This window comes from Triticum dicoccoides, chromosome 7B, assembly GCF_002162155.2.
Source record: "Triticum dicoccoides isolate Atlit2015 ecotype Zavitan chromosome 7B, WEW_v2.0, whole genome shotgun sequence".
Classification (NCBI taxonomy): domain Eukaryota; kingdom Viridiplantae; phylum Streptophyta; class Magnoliopsida; order Poales; family Poaceae; genus Triticum; species Triticum dicoccoides.
The window spans coordinates 220,451,509-220,472,084 of record NC_041393.1 but is presented as its reverse complement, the minus strand read 5'-3'; the positions used below and the strand labels follow the sequence as shown (position 1 = coordinate 220,472,084).

Below are 20,576 nucleotides of genomic sequence, written 5' to 3'. Positions count from 1 at the left end.
GTTCCTTTGATCTTGACCCGTAATCTAGTTTCGTGCTGGACTTGCCCACACAACGTTACAATTGCATGTTTGTATGTTCTCAGTTGTTTTATGATATGAATGATGTCATACTATGCTTACCGTATTATAAACTTCGTCTCTTTATCCTTAGCCCTCAATACAATGTGAAGAAATAGACAATACATTAGCGATGGTACATGGTCATATGTTTGGAACCTGGTTTTATTATGTACTTTGCAATAAAATACAACTAGTATTTTACATGGGTTCACCAGAATAAGTTATGTATATAGACCAAAGCTATTTTGTTTGGTTTTGCTGCCTCCTTAATATCTTCTGAATAAGTTATGTATATAGACCAAAGCTATTTTGTTTGGTTTTGCTGCCTCCTTAATATCTTCTGTTCTGGTACTACTAATGTAAAAACTCAACTTTTCAGCGAGCTATGGAAAAAATGGTGGAACCGCCACCTTCTGAAGGTGGCGAGGCAACCATAACAGCAATGTCAGCTCTTGCTGCAGTGGGTCAGTACCTATCCACTAACAGTGCCAAAAGCACGTTCCTATGTAATACTGGGTTGGTTGTTAAGGAAATCTCGTCCAAACTGCCTCATGATCAAGATATGCAAGCTCAAAGCAATGTTGTATCTACGCTCCAGACACAAGTCCATTCCCTAACAGAGACCCTTATTGAAACAAGGAGAGACATTGTTCGATGTCGTCAAGATATGCATGGTTTCGAAACTAGACTATCAGACATTTGCTATGTTGTTCAGGAGCCTAGGAGAATTGAAGGCGAGGGTTATGGTGCTCAATCGAACAATACAACATGAAAACGTAATAGTCAGGTCAAATGAACTGAGCTTCTGAACTTCTGGTGGTGCATTTATCTGCTAGACTGTTAAGTTTTATGCCAACCTTCCTTTTGTTGTATAGTTCTAATTTGTTTTGGTGCAATACAAAATTTGTTCTTAACGTGCAGCCACCGGCTGAAGAAAATAGCAAGCCATTTTTGTATAGTGTAGGGTGTTCCCTATATTTGCACTGGTGGTGATCTTTGATGCCGACTGGATGTAATCTGTGCAATCGCCTTAATAGCCTAGAGTTAGTTTCGGCCTTATTTATTTCCTAGTCTTCTTTTTCCTTGGTTTGCTAGTGGCCGCAACAACCATGGGCCATATACGGGCCATAGGATCCATGGGTCTCCTACGGGTCGTCGATAAATGGGCCTCCAACAGGGCCGTAGAATCGGTGGGCCTCAGGCCGTCGGTTAAATGGGTCTACATGGGCCGTAAACGGGCATAATTGGTATCGGCCCATCACAGTAACAGGCCGTTAACAGGCCGTAGGACAGCAATGGCTTAATTCTATCACAGGCATAACGGGTTGTTAATGGGCCAGAATATAGGACGGGATGGAAACGGCGCAACGGGTTAACAGGCCAGAAACGGGCCGACTCTTGCCATGGGCCGAATTTGGCCCATTAGGGGAATAGGCCAGTAACAGGCCGGAAGTAATCGAGGGGCGGAAAGGAGCCCAAGAACGTATGGGCCGGCAATAGGCCGAAAGCAAGCACGGGCTAGAAACGGCCCATGTGAATCATGTGTCGTTAACGGGTACAAAGAAAATTATTGTTCATTATGGGCTAGAGTCACCGTGGGCCTCTAAAGGGCCTAAAGATACGAAGGCCTCATACGGCCGAAAGACATTGTGGGCCATACATGGTCCGAAAGTGAAATGGGCTGGTGTTATATTCGACGGCCCACATGACGTTGTTGGGCCAATTTCTATTAGGGCCTAACGGGCGGTGAGTTACCAGGCCGTAAAATGGGCTATTTGCAAAGAGACCGTTAACAGGCTTTTCATGGGCCAGCCCGTTAAGTTTTGACCAAGTCAAACGGGCCGACTTTGTAAGCTAAATGGGCCAGTGGTGCGCTGTGGCACGTGTCGACATATCATAGGCGCCAAGCTGACCCACTGACGAGCTGACATGTGTTTCGTCCGGCCAATAATAATTTTACACGTGGAAATTTCCCATTGGTTGGGGCTGTTAATGGGTTATCGGATCCAAAACCCGACCTGATAGCTTAACGGTGTTCCGTTACGGTGGATGCCACGTGTCGTTCACCCTTGACGAAAGCACTTCTGTGACACGCGATTTATCGTCATGGAAGTGGACACTTCTGTGATGATAATTTTGGTAATGTCATGGAACACTTCTACGACAGCACAGGTATGGCTATCTTGATTCTGTCATAAAATCGTCATGGATGGACATGCATGACAAAAAACGCGACCTACTGTGACAAACACGTATCATCATGAAGTGTATTTTTTCGTAGTGGGGGGGCCTAGATGAGCACAACCCACCAGGGAGCGCCCCCCTCCAAGCGCGCCCAGGTGGGTTGTGCCCACCTGGTGGCCCCGCAGACCCTGATCCCGACTCCATAAATACCTATTATTGGAGAGAAAAATCAGGGGAAATAATTATCATGATTCACGATACGGAGCTGCCACCACCTCCTGTTCTTCATCGGGATGCCAGATCTGGAGTCTATTCAGGGCTCCGGAGAGGGGGGTCTTCGTCATCACCAACCCTTCTCCATCGCCAATTCCATGATGCTCCCCAACGGGAGTGAGTAATTCCTTCATAGGCTCGTTGGTCGGTGAGGAGTTGGATGAGATTCATCATGTAATCGAGTTAGTTTTGTTAGGGATTTATCCCTAGTATCCACCATGTTCTGAGATTGATGTTGTTATGACTTTGCCATGCTTAATGCTTGTCACTTTGGGACCGGGTGCAATGATTTCATATCTGAATCGTTTATGTTTTCACCATTATATCGATGTTCCAGATCCGATATTGCAAGTCATATTCACCTACTATGTGTTATGATCCGTAAACCCCGGGGTGACAATAATCGGGATACTTTCCGGTGATGACCGTAGTTTGAGGAGTTCATGTATTCACTATGTGTTAATGCTTTGTTATGGTTCTCTATCAAAAGGAGGCCTTAATATCTCTTAGTTTCCTTATGGACCCCGCTGAGGGAGTCCTGGATTAGGGGGTATCCGGACAGCCGGACTATATACATCGTCCGGACTATTGAAGCATGAAGATACAAGACTCAAGACTTCGGCCCGTGTCCGGATGGGACTCCCCTTTGCGTGGAAGACAAGCTTGGTGATCTGGATATTATATTTCCTTGTAACCGACTCCATGTAAACCCTAGCCCTCTCCGATGTCTATATAAACCGGAGAGGATGGTCCTTAGAAGGCCGATCACAATTACAATCACACCATCATAGGATAGCTCTTAGGGTTTAGCCTCTACGATCTCGTCGTAGATCTACTCTTGTACTACTCATATCTTCAATATTAATCAAGCAGGAAGTAGGGTTTTACCTCCATCAAGAGGGCCCGAACCTGGGTAAACATTGTGTCCCTTGCTTCCTGTTACCATCAGCCTAAGACGCACAGATCGGGACCCCCTACCCTAGATCCGCCGGTTTTGACACTGACATTGGTGCTTTCATTGAGAGTTCCTCTATGTCGTCGCTGCAAGGCTTGATGGCTCGCCTCATTGTCAAGGACGACACCATCTCTGGAGGAGCGCTAGCTGTAGGCCAAACTCTCTGACTTGGCGGCTTCATTATGACCGCCCCATCGGCTGTCGCGCCAACGATGGCCTCTCGGGTCATCACATATAACCTTCGTATCAATTCGGAGCTTGCCGAACAGATGGATCCGATGGAGCTCTCCACTCTTAATGAGCTCTTGGATCGCATCGCCACATTGGGAGTCACTACGGACTATGGCCGGATTGGGCTTAACCCGACCAAAGGGACATCAGATCCCTGCAGGCCACCCATGAGATAGCGGTAGTGGAGGAACCACACACGGGTCGCCCCTCAACTTTGAGGACAAATTTTGTCCGGATCACCGAACTCAGCAAGCCGAACACCTACTCAAGGGAAAACACGACCCGGGTCCCAGACTTAGAATGGGCATCGGGCCGAAGAGATTGGGTGACACTCCGGATCCCGAACTATCGGGCTCGGAACCTTCCGTGCCCCTGGGTGCTAGATCAGATCAAAATCCGGATTCAGCCAATGACACTCGCTTGGACTTAAACCGTCTCTCCCGCATCAGGCAAGAGCCCAGGAGACGGTACGCTATTACTGGGCCAGATTCCTCCTTGCACTTAACAAGGCCGAGGACTGCCACAAGGAGGACGTAGTCTCACTTTTCTGCAAAAAACTACATGAACAAAGGACTCCTTAATGCTACAAGTCACCGTGATACATTACACTTTGCGGACTTGGCAACCATAGTACAGAATTACTGTGCGATGGAAAGCACCTAGAAAACCCAAACGGAATTTTGGGACAGTACGGCCCTCACCAGAACCTTTGTCCGAACTAAAAGGCCGAACTCTCGTAAGCCGACCAATCCAATTCCCAAGAAACCAAAACCCGCCCCAGGGCGTGGAACCGTATTGGAAGAATGGCTCAATGGGCCATGTAAGCTTCACAGTACGCCGGACGCGACATCAACCCATAGCCTTAGGGCATGTTGGATACTCCGGTAGGTAGCACAAAGTGGCGAGGATCTCCTTGAAAGCCATAAAGCAGAACAACATCTCGCCAAGGAACACAATACGGTACTAACAGTCTTCGAGACTTTTGCCTCAAACAATGGGCGCAAGCGAGCTCATCAAAGCTCCGCGGAAATCTGCCATGTGGCAAAAATAAATCCGTTCAACGACACTGCTATAACTTTCAATGCCAGTGACGAACCCCAATTCCAGACCGTACGGGCACCAGCCGCTTTGGTCCTTAGCCCAATAGTGGACGGCTTTCGGCTCACTAAAGTACTCATGGATGGCGGAAGCGGATTAAACTTGATCTATGAAGAAACACTCAAGAAGATGGAAATTGACAAAAGCCACATTGAACAAAGCGGCACCACCTTCCGGGGAATCATCCCTAGTCGGGAAGCACGATGTGCGGAGAAAATCACACTCGATGTGGTATTTGGCACCCCAGAGAATTACAGGTCCGAAGAAATCACATTCCAAGTGGATCCCTTTAGCAGCGGATACCACGCCCTTCTAGGGCGGGACGCGTTGGCAAGCTTTCAGGCTATACCTCATTACGGGTACATGAAGCTTAAAATTCCTGGACCCAATGGAATCATCACTCTAGCTAGTGATCTGGACGTCGCACTCCACGCCAAAAACAAAACCGCAGCGCTAGCCTTGGAAGCACTGTCCGAAGCCTTAGCAGCAGAAGAATTAACAAACTGCGCGCCACCATGGACAGGGACGGCATGATACTCGACAAGCGACCCAAGTCCACCTTATTTAAACCCGCAAATGAGATAGTCAAATTCCAAGTCCACCCAACGGACCCCACGAAGACATCTTCCATCGGGACACAGTTGAGCCCCGCTATGGACGCTGCACTGCGAGACTTCTTACGCGAGAATTGCGACATTTTCGCCTAGCACCCATCGGACATGCCAGGCATCCCGCGTGAATTGGCCGAACATAGCCTTAACATATTAAAGTGATACAAACCTGTTAAACAGACCCTAAGGCGATTTTCAGAGCCCAAACGGCAAGCCATGGGGGAGGAGCTAGCCAAGCTACTTGAGGCCGGATTCATCAAAGATATCAAACATCCGGGTTGGCTGGCGAACTTGGTAATGGTACCAAAGAAGAATAAATCCTGGCGCCTGCGCGTCGACTTCAAAGACCTCAACAAGGCTTGCCCCAAGGATCCCTTTCCCCTCCCTCGCATCGATCAAATCATCGACGCCACAGCAGGACACGACTCGTTGTGTTTCCTCGACGCATACTCTGGATACCATCAAATAAAGATGGCAGAGTCCGACCAAGCTGCAACAGCTTTCATAACGCCATATGGCCCTTTCTGCTTCAACACTATGCCTTTCGGGCTTAAGAATGACTGCGCAACCTACCAACGCATGATTCAAATATGCCTGGAAAATCAAATCGGCAAAACAGTGGAGGCATACATGGACAACATAGTCATAAAGACAAGACACGTCGAAACCCTAATAGATGACTTGAGGCTTACGTTCGACAACCTCCGAACATACGACATCAAGCTGAATCCAGAAAAATGGGTTTTCGGCGTCCCCTCTGGAAAACTGCTGGGGTTCATCGTTTCCAATAGAGGAATTGAAGCTAATCCGGCAAAAATCCGAGCTTTGTCGCAGTTGGCTATACCAACAGACCTCAAACACATCCAGAAACTAGCTGGATGCGTGGTTGCCTTGAGCCACTTTATCTCCAGGTTAGGAGAAAAGGCATTGCCTCTTTACCGCCTTCTTCGGCGCACCAAACATTTTGTGTGGACAGATGCAGCCGCGGCCGAACTCGATGAAATAAAGACCTTATTGGCCAATAATCCAGTCCTAACAGCTCCAAATATCGGCGAACCTATGCTGCTGTACATAGCTACAACATATCAAGTTGTAAGCGCAGTACTCGTCATCGAACGAGAGGTTGACGGATACAAATTCCCGCTGCAGAAGCCGGTTTATTACGTTCCACGGTCCTCACCCCATGCAAATCCCGATACCCACACTATCAAAAAATAGCATACGCGGTCTTCATGTCATCTAGAAAGCTACGACACTACTTTCAAGAGTGTTCAATTATGGTGGCCTTTGAAGTACCACTAAACGATATAATAAATAACTGCGACACCACGGGCCGGATTGCTAAATGGGCCATCGAGCTCCTTCCGTTTGACATAACATACAAGCCTCGGCGGGCTATCAAGTCGCAAGTATTAGCTGACTTTGTCGCCGAATGGACGGAAGCATAACTCCCTAAAGAGTATGGCGCGTACTCTAACTGGATCATGCACTTCGACGGCTCTAAAATGCTGGCCGGATTGGGAGCAGGCGTACTCCTGACATCTCCCACCGGAGACACGGTCCATTACGTCCTCCAAATATTATACATAGACTCCAACAAATGCAGCCGAATATGAGGCTTTGTTGCACGGTCCTCGGATGGCAGTCTCTATGGGCATTCAACGCCCAGAGGTGCACAGGGATTCAAACCTCGCAATATCCCAAATAAACGGAGACTTTGATGCCAAGGATCCGAAAATGGCAGCCTACCGTAACGTCGTCCTTAAAATGTCAGCTCAGTTCGAGGGGCTCGAATTCCAACATGTGGCTCGAGAAAATTATCAAGCGGCAGATGTCCTTGCCCGCATCGGCGCTAAACGCGACCCTGTCCCACCTAACATATTCCTAGAAAGGCTGTTCAAGCCATCCGTGGTATGGGAAGGGGAGTCCAGCAATACTTGCACGGATCCGAATACATCCCCAGATTCCAAACTATCAGACATAATCAGAGGCTCAGCCCCCGAAATAACATCGTCAGCCCATGAAATAATGGCTGTCATCGCCCCGTGGTCTGAGCCTTTCTTGGCCTACCTAAATAGGCAAAAGCTCCCCGAAGATCAAAATGAAGCACGCTGCATCGTCTGGCGTTCTAAAGCTTACAAAGTCCATGAAGGGGAACTCTATAAGAAAAGTGCGACCGGAGTGCTCCAAAGGTGCATCTCCGAAGAGGAAGGGCGGCAGCTCTTGGCTGAAATCCATGCCGAACTGGGCGGACACCATGCCGCGGCCCGAGCACTAGTCAGCAAGGCCTTCCGTACAGGTTTCTATTGGCCGACGGCCGGAGCAGATGCACAGGACCTTGTCCAGCACTGCGTCGGTTGCCAGCTCTTTACCAATCAGAGTCATATGCCCCCTACCGCTCTCCAAACAATCCCCATAACTTGGCCCTTCGCGGTCTGGGGGCTGGATATGGTTGGACCCCTTAAAGGGGGAAGCCACAAGAAAAATACTTATTGGTCATGGTAGACAAGTTCACCAAATGGATAGAAGCCAAACCAGTGAAAACAGCCGAATCCGGACCAGTAATAGACTTTATATCCGGGGTCGTACACCGATACGGTGTCCCCCACAGCATCATCACCGATAATGGCTCAAATTTCATAGCCGATGAAGTGAAAGATTGGTGCGGCAATATGGGCATTAAGCTCGACTATGCTTCTGTCTACCATCCTCAAACAAATGGCCAGGTCGAACGGGAAACGGTCTCATCATGAGCGGTATCAAACCCAGAATAGTGCGATCCTTAACAGAGTCGGAAACTCATTGGGTCAAGGAGCTCGACTCCGTACTCTGGGGGCTGCAGACCACGCCGAATCGCACCACCGGATATGCACCATTTTTCATGGTGTACGGCGCGGAAGCAGTACTACCCTGCGACTTAATACATGATTCGCCACGCGTACGCGTGTACGAAGAGAAGGAAGCCAAGTTAGATCGGCGGGATAACTTGGATGCCTTGGAGGAGGAGCGCGACGTCGCGAAGGCCCGTTCCGCGTTCTATCAGCAACAGGCTCGATGATACCAAAGCAGAGAAGTGCGGGCCAAAACTTATAATATTGGCGAGCTCGTTCTACGCTTACCGGAGAAGAAGAAGGACAAGCTCAAACCCAAGTGGGAGGGTCCCTTCATCATCGACAAAGTTCTCACTGGAGGAGCGTACCGCCTACGTAATGCGTCCGATAACAGACTCGAGTCGAACCCATGGAACGCGGCCAGACTCCAGAGATTCTACGCCTAGCGCCGAACTCAGTGTTCGTCTCCTTACCCCCTCCTTTTTTCATTATGCTCCCTGCCTTTTCCTTTCTCGATCTTTTTCTCTTCACACAAAGTATTTAATACAATGCGGACTCCCGGATTATTTCGGCCGCACTATGTGTGTAAGCAATACCTCGGGGCTTCCTATTCGGAAGCTAAACACAACTTACTCTAAAAGGCTTTTTTCCCATCACACATGTATTTTCCATGTGTGCCTTTACTTCACCATTATATGCATCGATATGACTTAAGACGTGGCCAAGATGGGTTGCCTGGCTCCTGTGTTTATGCCCTACGTTCCTGTTAATTCAGCTAGGGAATAAGGGGAGCACCTCTGCGATTTTTACTGCCAGTTGAGCCGGATGTGTACCTCAGACTGGGTGAGGCTGAAAGCTAGTTTCCTTAAGAGAATATTTGGTCGGTGAACAAAAGATGTCTTAGTTTATCATAACTCTAATCCCCAAAAGTTTTGTATCCTGTGCCATGGTTCGCAGTTTGGTCATGTGTTTGACGCATGATTACCCAGGGAAAGGAACCCTTAACGGAACTATTCTCCCTGGAAGATGTTTCTTACTATCCATGTAATATAACATAACTATTTGGGTACTTGTCTGTTCAAGCACTTATGACCCCTACGACTGGTTCCCAAGCATACTCCGGTTTTGTATAACTGAGCGGGTATTCAGACGCACCCCGGACTATAATATCCGGGGGCTGAAGCGAAAAGGTCTGCCATGACAAATGATTTTAATCCGGCTAGGGGCTACTTATGTCCATTAAATTACACTGTCACTTGGACTGACTATATTCCTCCTCTATACCATCCAACAGGCTATCTAGCTTACAATCCTGTTGAGAATACTTCACGGCTAACGTCACCTGGTCATATACCAGACTCACGGGAATTTCTTGCCCATCTGGCCCTGCCGGTCCGACTTCGGCCATATGGTTCGGGTCCAGCTTGGTGTAGCGCGTCTTCACCATAGCCCATGCTTCCCTTGCACCCTGCCGGCAGGCTGACATCTTCCACAGCCGGAAGCGCCGCCGTGCTCCTTGAAGCATGTCCAGAAGCTCCCCCATGCCATTCGACAGGAAGCTTGATGTCCACAAGGCCTGCGCTATGCCCTGCATCGCCTGCCGAGCTCGCTCGTGCAGCTGCGAGAGATCTTGCAGTAAATCGCCTGCCGATGCGGGCATATCCTCCTCAGGGCGCCCGGTTAGCATTCCTACAAGCAAAGCTCTTTTAATATACTTCCTCGCCAAACTATGCTACAGTTCATCTAGGAACTTACAATAAATGCCGCGGCGAAGCCTTTTGTTCTCCTTCACGGAGTCCGCTAGCTGCGCACGGACGTATTTCAATTCCAGGTCCAACGAACATTGGCATCTTGGAGAGTATTCTTGTCCTGCTTAACTTGCGTAAGAATGCGCTCGCCAGCTTTTAGTTGCCTCTGAAGATGTGACTCGTCATCCCTCCCGCCCTCCGGATTTACTCCGGGGTTATCTGTCGAATTTTCTGTTAAGTTCGTCATACCACCCAGTTGCTAACTGGTACATTTTCGTACAATCAAGATAAATGTTACCAGATGAGGCCTTCGGGGATTCCTCTAGCTTGGCAATCGTGGCCCTCAGTTGGGTCTTGCACTCCTCTAGCTCCCGAGACAATTGCTCATTCTTATCTACAAGAACCTGCGCATAAATTGATACTTAGAACTGTTGTTCCAACTGTTTCAAGTCTCAGGGGCTACTGCTATACATGCTTATCAAACTTTCTTACCCGTATATCTTTTGTATACCGGTCAGTTGCCCAGGCAAGACCACTTTGAGCTGCCCAGATGTATGCATCTCCCGAATTGAAAGCATTAAATGCCTCTTCGGAAAATATGTTGTTGTGAAGTACGGCCCGTCGGCACCGGTGATTCATGGCGCTCTCTACTTCGGAATTCGTGGCAGAGAGCATATCTGCGTCCTCTGTCGGAGGACTATACGGCATCGGCCCTACGTCCGCCTCCTCCCTTGAAGTCGGTTCTGGAGTCCGACTGGTGGAGGCGTGGCCGGCAGGATTCCCGGATATAGTCCGGATGCTCCTCTTCCTGCCAGGATGTAAAGGGTGCTGTTATACTTCAAATAACAATAATTACGTGGCAGGGTGTTTACTTACCTCTATAGAGGCGTGTCGGCCCTAACCGCCTTCCTCTTGAGCCTACCCAATCCGGACGCTTGTGGATGACGGGTCCCTAGGGGCTCGGCCCTGCGCTCCGAGCGTCGCCTCTGCAAAAACACGACGCTTCGGGGATAAGGCGTGACATCAAGAAAGAGTCCTCTTTGGAGGATCAAGTCTTCGGCTTGGCTTACACGCGACGAAGGTAGCGGTCCAAGATAATCAGCAGTAATAGCCACTAAGGCGCCGTCATGGCTTGCCCGATAAAATATCCCGTCAACAAGCTCCACGGCCGCATCCGGGTCTTCTTCGAGTCCTGGATCCAGGGCCCTTTCGGGGTCCTCAGGCTGCGGGGAATGGCTGGAGATTCCTTCTACAGCCCTCCTCAGTTCCTGCTCGTAAATATCGAGGTAGGTAACCTTAGCAAAGAACGCCACGATAGGTGAAGCGAGAAAATAAATGACGACTTACCCAGTTTGGGGGATTGTACATGGAGAATCCGTCCCGCGGTTTGATATGGAGGAAGTCTTCCCCTTCTCCTTTGTATAGGTCGAACAATATCCTTGCCAGAGCGGTGGCAGAGTCCGGACCCTTACGGCCACACGGGTGGCATTGTCTGTCCCGTTGAAATGCCACATGGGATTGCCCCGATATTGAAGTGGCTGCACTCCCCGCATTATGCATACTTCCATGACCTCGGCTATCATCAGTCCGGATTTGGCCAGTAACTTTATCCTGCTCATCAAGAAATGTATTTCCCTGGTATCTTCTTCTTGGGAGCCTCGGGGATGCCAGCTTAGACATGCCCTCGGCGGGGCATTACTGAACTTGGGGAGTCATGTCCGTACTAGATCCGGAAGGGGGACATCGTCAATATAAAACCACTCTGAAGCCCAGTTCTCTGGTGCCTTCTTGGGAGTGCCGGATAGGTATCCAGTCTCGGCGGTACGCCATACTTCGGCCCCGCCCGCTTGACATAGGGACTCTCCCTGGTAGCGGGGGACAAGGTAGAACAGCTTCTTCCACAAACCAAAATGAGCCTCGCAGCCTAGAAATAGCTCACAAAGGGCGACATACCCTGCTATGTGCAGTACGGAGGCTGGGGTAAAGTTGTGTAACTGGAGGCCGTAGAACTCCAAGAGCCCACGAAGAAATGGATGAATAGGAAACCCGACGCCCCTTAACAAATGCGGAATGAGGCATATTCGCTCCTCTAGAGACGGATTAGGGGATCTCTCCGCTTGTTCTCCACTGTTATAGGTGGCTATTCCGGCTCGGACAGGGACCATGAACGCCGGTGGGAGAAGCCCTTGGGTTTGTAACTTTATCAAACGGCTATGAGAAACTGAACACTCTCCCCAGTCCCCCGTCTTGGGGCAAGGGGAGCAAGCAGAAGAGTTGCGACAACCGGCCATGTTGGAATGGATTTTTTGGGGCGCTCTATTGGATGCTTGCTCGAGGGGGAAGAGTGAGGTTTGGATCTGAGAATCCCCGTCTCTTCAAATAGACAGCTAGCCCGAAGGACCGAGGGTGGCAAATGCAAAAATTCCTCGACTCCTTGCATTCGTTCGACAGATGGAGATGGTCATTATTGAGGCACTGAAGCCGAGGAGTACAACACTGATGAGATGTCGGACATTGTTCGTCGTAATAGGTACATTGGAGTATTCAGAGATGGAACCCGCCTTGCAATGCCGAAGACAAGACTGCACGCTGGACTCACCGTCATTGAAGCCTGGTCCAGGGGCTACTGAGGGAGTCCTGGATTAGGGGGTATCCTGACAGCCGGACTATATACATCGTCCGGACTATTGAAGCATGAAGATACAAGACTCAAGACTTCGGCCCGTGTCCGGATGGGACTCTCCTTTGCGTGGAAGACAAGCTTGGCGATCCGGATATTATATTTCCTTGTAACCGACTCCATGTAAACCCTAGCCCTCTCCGGTGTCTATATAAACCGGAGAGGATGGTCCTTAGAAGGCCGATCACAATTACAATCACACCATCATAGGCTAGCTCTTAGGGTTTAGCCTCTACGATCTCGTGGTAGATCTACTCTTGTACTACTCATATCTTCAATATTAATCAAGCAGGAAGTAGGGTTTTACCTCCATCGAGAGGGCCTGAACCTGGGTAAACATTGTGTCCCTTGCTTCCTGTTACCATCAGCCTAAGACGCACAGATCGGGACCCCCTACCCTAGATCCGCCGGTTTTGACACCGACACCCGCTGCCACGGGAGGGTAGGACAAAAGATTTCATGCAAGTTCTTTCCATAAGCATGTATGACTATTTACGGAATACATGCCAACATTATATTTGTGAACTGGAGCTAGTTTTGTATCGCCCTAGGTTATGACTATTATATGATGAATATCATCCAACGAATCTACTGATCCAATGCCTACTAATTTTCCTATATATTTTTCTTGCTAAGTTACTACTGCTGTTGTTACTATTACACTTGCTACAAAATCATTGCTATCACCGCTACCGTTACTGCTACTATTATCACTGCTATCAAAATTATCATATCATTGTGCTACTGATGATATTGTTGCAGATATTTAATGTTCAGGTGTGATTGAATTGACAACTCAACAGCTAATACTTGCAAATATTCTTTGGCTCCCCTTGTGTCAAATCTATAAAGTTGGTTGAATACTCTACACCCGAAAACTGTTGTGATCCCCTATACTTGTGGGTTATCATTATCTTGATGACAAAAATATATATCTTGTTATTATTAGTGCTATCCTTTCAGAACACGAAGAAGATAGATTATTACAAATTATGAAGAAGCACCGTGCTGCTATTGGATATACTCTTGATGATCTTAAGGGCATTAGTCCCACTCTCTGTCAGCACAAGATTAATATGGAACCTGATGCTAAACCCGTTGTTGGTCACCAACGACGATTGAATCCTAAGATGAAAGAAGTGGTAAGAACTGAAATACTAATGCTTCTGGAAGTAGGTATACGCTATCCCATAGCTGATAGTAGATGGGTAAGTCATGTTCATTATGTCCCTAAGAAAGGAGGTATTACTGCTGTTCCTAATGATAAAAATGAACTTATCCCACAAATAATTGTTACTATCTATAGAATGGTAATTGATTTTAGAAAATTAAATAAAGCTACTAGAAAAGATCATTACCCTCTACCTTTCATTGATCAAATGCTAGAAAGATTATCTAAGTACACACACTTTTGTTTTCTTGATGGATATTCTGGTTTCTCTCAAATACCTGTTTCACAACTTGATCAAGAGAAAACCATCAGTTGCCCTTTTGGAACTTATGCTTATAGACATATGCCCTTTGGTTTATGTAATGCACCTGCTACTTTTCAAAGATGTATGTCTGCTATATTCTCTGATTTTTGTGTAAAGATTGTTGAGGTTTTCATGGATGCTTTTTCCGTTTATGGAACTTCTTTTGATGATTGCTTAAGCAACCTTGATAGGGTTTTACAAAGATGCGAACAAACTAATCTTGAGTTGAATTGGGAGAAGTGTGACTTTATGGTTAATGAAGGCATTGTCTTGGGGCATAAATTTTTTGAACGAGGTATTGAGGTGGATAAAGCTAAAGTTGACGCAATTGAGAAAATGCCATGTCCTAAAGACATTAAAGGTATTCGTAGTTTCCCTGGTCATGCTGGTTTCTAGAGGAGGTTCATTAGAGAGTTATCTAAAATTTCTAGGCCTCTTACTAATCTTTTACAAAAGGATGTTCCATTTGTTTTTGATGATGATTGTGTAGAAGCCTTCAAAACACTTAAGAAAGCCTTAACTTCTGCACCTATAGTACAACCACCTGATTGGAACTTGCCTTTTGAAATTAGGTGCGCTGCTAGTGATTATGCTGTTGGTGCTGTTCTAGGACACAGAGTTGATAAGAAATCAAATGTTATCCATTATGCTAGCAAAAATCTAGGCAGTGCCCAAAGAAATTATGCTACTACCGAGAAAGAATTTTTAGCAGTTGTATTTGCTTCTGATAAATTCAGATCTTACATTGTTGATTCCAAAGTAATTGTTCACACCGATCATGCTGCTATAAAATATCTTATGGAAAAGAAAGATGCTAAACCTACACTCATTAGGTGGGTTCTCTTGCTTCAAGAATTTGACTTACATATCACTGATAGGAAAAGGAGCTGAGAAGCCCATAGCTGATAACTTATCTAGGTGTCGGTACAACAAACCCAGGGTCTGTTGACTTGACTGTGCATAGGCACAAGATCAAGATTGAAACAGCAGAACAAGAGGAACAAGAGACCAAGGGATTCAAAACATCAACAGGCAGATTGAGAGGATCCAAGGCCAAGACAAAGAAGCCAGATATTGTTAAGAGAGAGGCCTCCCTCGCCAACAGGCAAGCCCGGCAAGGGGCAAGGCCTCCCCCGGAAGGAGAGGACCAAGGCGTCCCGGCAGGGCCTCCCAGACTCGCGGAGACGAGATTACTTCACCAACTACTCCACCTCGACCCACGTCGTTGATCAGTGCAGTGTCAAGCCACAGAACGATTAAGTGGCAGCCAGTCGCCACATGGCGGCCACTTCCTACCAAGTGAACCCACATGTGACACCCATCCAGTGACGTGTCAAGCGAGCAGGTGTGGAGCTGGCGAATTAGCCCGGCGGGCCTTGCCGGGCAACCAACGACATGACACTAAGCGGCACATTAAATGCATGTTGTCAGCCTGCAGAGTTAGGTATGATGGCACTATTTGCTATCATATCAATGTCTATTGACTAATTTTCCACTATGGTAACCCCTTGATCTATAAAAGGAGGCCCCTGGCAACGGTTCGAGGGGTTAGAAATTTAGACCGCTCACACCCCCATACGCTCGTAGTCGTCGCCGCCTTGAAGCAACCCTTGCTGGCCAAGTGTACTATGCACCACCACCACCTTTCCACCATCAATCCACCAAAGCAGGAGTAGGGTTTTATGTCTCACGGCGGCCCGAACCTGGGTAAAAATGTCTGCGTGATCTCTACTGTACTGCCTTGCATTGGTTTTCTCTTTGTGCAACGCGCCTCCTCCCTGCTGAACCAGCAAGGGGCCGTCCTGGTCCCATAGGTGGTCGTGGTTTCCTGTGACATATTTGGCGCGCCAGGTAGGGGGAGCGCTTGCACGAACCTGAAGACGTAAGTAGCGCATCATCTTCATCGCCATCTGCATATTCGACGGCGCCATCGACCATGGCGCCCAAGAAGAAATCAGCTTCTTCGGCTATCCATCCACCTTGAAGGCTCCGCTACCTGCGGCCTCCAACACTCGGGGGGTGCGGAGATGCGCGAGGGTGCGAAAGCTGTCGGGGATGTGGTCGGAGCAGGTGGCACCACCACCGTTCCCTCAACGGCCGACGCAGGAGCAGAAGATGTCGGAAGAGAACGACATCAGCAACACCTCGACGGACACACTCCGCCCACCGACGGGCGCAGCCACAGCGATGGCGCTCGGTCTAGGGCGAGCCACCGCCCTCCGGCCATCCTCGCCGCTGGCGCGACTACCGCGCGTCTGCTCTCCCCAGGGCAGGTCGACCGAGCTGATGCGCCCAACGGGGATGATGGCCCCTGAGCGCCTCCGCCTCCCATCCTGCCCAGGTGGTTGCGCCGCAACAGCGGGGGCATAGCGCTGCCGCCGCGGGCTCCATCAGGAGTCGAGTGACGGCATGATCGACATCATCATCATCTATGCCAAGCGCAGCCTCAGAGGCCATGGCGCGGGCTGAGCTGCTGCTGAGGTTTCCACCAGCGGCCGAGAAAATGGACGAATGGCGTGCCACCATCCAAAGTCTCGGTTTCGCTGAAGCCGTGGGCTCACGACGAGCTGCCCCGCCGCGACCTCCCCAAGCAACGGCAACGGCCCATGCCGCTGCCCGTACGGAGGGAGCCGTCCCCACGGTGCAATCCCTCCACGGCAGCCGGCACGGGCGCGACCAAATCAAGACACTGATGACATCTGAATGGTCTCATCTCATCCTCGAGCACGTCTGGGCCCACAGCGAGCCCCAAAATATAGGCGGAGAGGAGACATGTGCATCGTCGAGAAACGTCGTGGCGACCTCCTCTGAGCCGACAGGCGCGACGGCCCCAACATCAACAAGCCCACTCTCGCTGCTGACGGGGCCCTGCCCTTCAAAGATGGCTGCCCTGCCTTCACCCGTGAGCTGCGGAAAGTCTGTTGGCCGTCCGTTCGCACGTTCAAGCCAGAGATACATGCGAAGTACGACGGGAAGCTGAACCCGCCAGAGTTCTTGAGCATCTACACCATCGTTGTTCAGGCTGCTGGGGAAAGAGATGAGAAGGTGTTCGCCAACTACTTCCTGTTGGCCCTCAAGTCCTACGTGAGGTCTCAACTGATGCACCTTCCAGAGAACTCCATTTCATCATGGATAGACCTGTGCCACGAGTTCATCAGCGCTTTCACAGATGGCCACCAGGAGCCGGGCCGTCCCAGCGATTTGCAGCTTCTCCAACAGAAGGAAGGAGAAACCCTCCGTAAGTATTTACAGAGATTCGGCAAAGTTCATAGAAATATTCCAAATATCCATCCGGCAGTTGTGATAGCCGCCCTCCAGTCCAATGTGCGCAACCGCCGGATCCGTTCCAAGATGAACGTGCGGTTGACCAAGATTGTGAAGGAGCTGTACACCCTATTGGATAAGTGTGCACGGATGGAGGAAGGGAGGAAATTGCCTGGAGAGGAAGATTGCATGGATATTGACTAAGAGGATGATGATGAGTCCACACTACAAAAAAATACACTTCCGTGATGATACGTGTTTGTCGTAGTAGGTCACGTTTTCTGTCATGCATGTACATCCATGACGATTTTATTACAGAATCAAGATAATCATACATGTGTTGTCATAGAAGTGTTCCATGACATCTATAATACCTAAATAGTTCATCCCCACTATCATATTTCTCTTGACATGCACACTATCCACATCATCGAGGAGCCACATCACCACCTCATGCAGTCACTGAATGGGCCATGTCGGCATTTTTAAAATCCTTTTTCTCGCCCCCGTTTCCCTTGCTACCATGCCATCGCATTGACTCACTATCACGAAACGGACTGCATCTTTTCTTCTCTTCGCCAGCGTTTTTTCTCCACCACAATGCCTCTTCTCCTTCCTGGCTTCTCCACTGAAGCTCCTCGCCCTCTTTATCTTCTCCGATCCCTATTAAATCACGTCAGTGCAAAGGATTCAATGCACCTTTGCCTCCTCCTCTACCGGTCTACCCTCCCCATCTTCACGCCCAAATCATTGCGCACCGCTTCACCTATGTCACTCGATTCATCTTCTTCTCCTCAACTGCAGGGCTCTGCAGACTGTAGCCCTGTCCCCCCCGCACTACCATCACCTCCACCTAATGGACCAGCGCATCGCATATACCAGTAGCAGCAGCCAGGGGAAGCATTGGCCTGATCACATTCGCCGGACTTACTATCCTTCATCGGCTATGGACATGGGCCGAGCAGGGGTTCCGATCCATTGCCGCCCACCAGATCGTCAAGGAGCTCAAGTGAATCAGGCTATGCTCACGCCGTTTGCTCTCCTCCAGGCCCTCCTCGCGTAGACAGCATCGGATACACAGGATGCAGCCATCCCTGCCGTGACCCCGATCTGTACAAGAATTTCGGGTTCCCGTGGGATGAGCTTGGGAAGAAGAAGCTCACCGGGACAATGGTCTACCACGAGTGTCGCATGTTTCTCTGTTGCAAGGGCCCTGACAAGCGCCCAGTCCGACCGGCTCCTCGCTGCCTCCATCAACGCCCGTAAGCCCATCCTGAAGAAAGCATGAGCATCTCTTCTCCTTCTCCCTCTCCCTCAATTTCCTTTTTGATTCGCTTGATTTGGTTTTCTGATGTGGTAGATGTATGCTTCTGCTATGGTAGTGTTATTTGGTTGTGTCTAGAATGTTTAAATTTCACATGATTAGGATATTGTATGTTTCATTACATCTACATATGGATGAACTGAGCTCTGCATCGGAGCCTTACCTTCTGACAGTACATCATCTTGCTCTAGCACATCGGCTTAATATACTGATGCCACAGGTGGCGACCACGGGTTCCGATTGAGGCGTTAGCCAAGGACTAGGGATTGCCAGTTCCTAAGTTTGGTAAAGTAAGTTTTGTTCAATTTAGTTTTTCATGCTCGACCTTTTGGGCCCAAGTCGTAGGCAGCAATATCCAACAAAGATAGTCACCTTTTATACCATGTTCACAAGGAATTGTTGTCAAAAAAATGTTCACATGGAATTGGTGCCCCCAAAATTCAGAAAGTTTTTGCAGGTTTCCTGTGGGCTGCTTACAGATTAAATTCAGAGCAAGTAACCACACGATTTTCCATCGGCAACTGCACACCATTATGTTTCAGGAGGATATTTAATCTGCTTCTTTCACATTCAGTGTTCTACACAAGTGCTGGTGCAATGAGGTTCAACCGTGTGTTTTGCCACCCGATGTTTTGATGGCACTGGCATGTACACTAAATGTGCAGCTCACATCTAATAATTAGTATTTCATTGTTGATAGCACTGAATAGAATATTGTGGATATTACATCTATGTATCTTATCACTTGCTCTTTTTTTTGCCAGCCTGTATCAGGCTGCTTATTGCCATTTCAATATACTTTGCGGCTTTAGATTTTTTTTATTATGCTATAAGAAGCTTCAGTTGGATGTTTTTGAGCTAGGAGTTCTTGCAGCTGCTATTTTACTGTTCACCTTAACATAGCTAAAGAATAATATGGAAAGAACTCCCCCGTCAGTTGATCTCAGCTTAGGTACAGTTGATCTTTTTCTTTCTCAATGCTATTTTACTTCATGCTTCACATTTTGTTCCATGCTTCACTTAGGTAAATGAATAATGTCGTGAGTGATCTTTGTTCGGATGATTGAACTAAGGAATAGTATAGAGATGGAACCTTTTATCAGGTTTGTGAGCTTACCTTCAAATCCTTTTGTGGTTCAAGGCTTGAAACTGGTATTTTTTGTTAGGTTTGCATGAGCTAAGATACTAAGATACGGAGAAGTCTTTCATCCCTGATTTGAGTTATCATATATTAGTATCACAAAATTCCTCACATATAGGTTGTTTTCTAATCAATGTGAAATCAGTTCTATGTAGAAGGACATTACAAGATGTAGGCAAGGAGTCATCTCTGATGGTCGACATGCTATTGCTAAAGGGTTCGCTTCATCACTGGGCTTCCATTTGTCATGATTATTCCCTTCCTCTTCCCTCTTCCTTTATATCAGAACTTGGTGTGAGTAATCGTTTATTCATGTGGGCTTCAGCCTTCAAGTGTGATTTGGGTCAAGATCGACATAAAGATGCGTTCCTATTTAGGTAGTTCAGATCACGAGACTCACTTGAATGAAGTAGAATACATTCCAAACTATCTCCTGGTGATTCCAATAGCCACATATGATTCCATGCTTTCGTTTCACTGTAATAATAGCTACTTTTTATCAGTTGTCCAAGTATTCTTTTTTTGTGACATCATATAGTGCTAATATTTTCATAATATTTACATAATGAAAACAACTTGATAAACAAAGGATCATGAATGCAAATCTAAAATGGAAGGCTGTAACGACCAGACCTCAAACAGTCGATCTCTGTGCTTCAGTGTCATCCCTGGATCAGTAATGCTGACACGCACAGTACTTG

General features: G+C 48.1%; 1 long non-coding RNA gene across 3 annotated transcripts; it reads left to right on the top strand.

The window, feature by feature from the left end:
• The first annotated feature begins 17,976 nt into the window (after positions 1–17,976).
• On the top strand, positions 17,977–20,352 carry LOC119341925. 3 transcript variants are annotated; one of them, XR_005165337.1, is made up of 3 exons: positions 17,977–19,686; positions 19,759–19,837; positions 20,021–20,352. It is a non-coding gene; the product is annotated as an uncharacterized LOC119341925 (long non-coding RNA). The 3 variants fall into 3 exon arrangements; XR_005165338.1 differs by having other exon boundaries at positions 17,978–18,672; positions 18,955–19,837; XR_005165336.1 differs by having other exon boundaries at positions 17,977–19,837.
• The last annotated feature ends 224 nt before the right edge of the window (positions 20,353–20,576 follow it).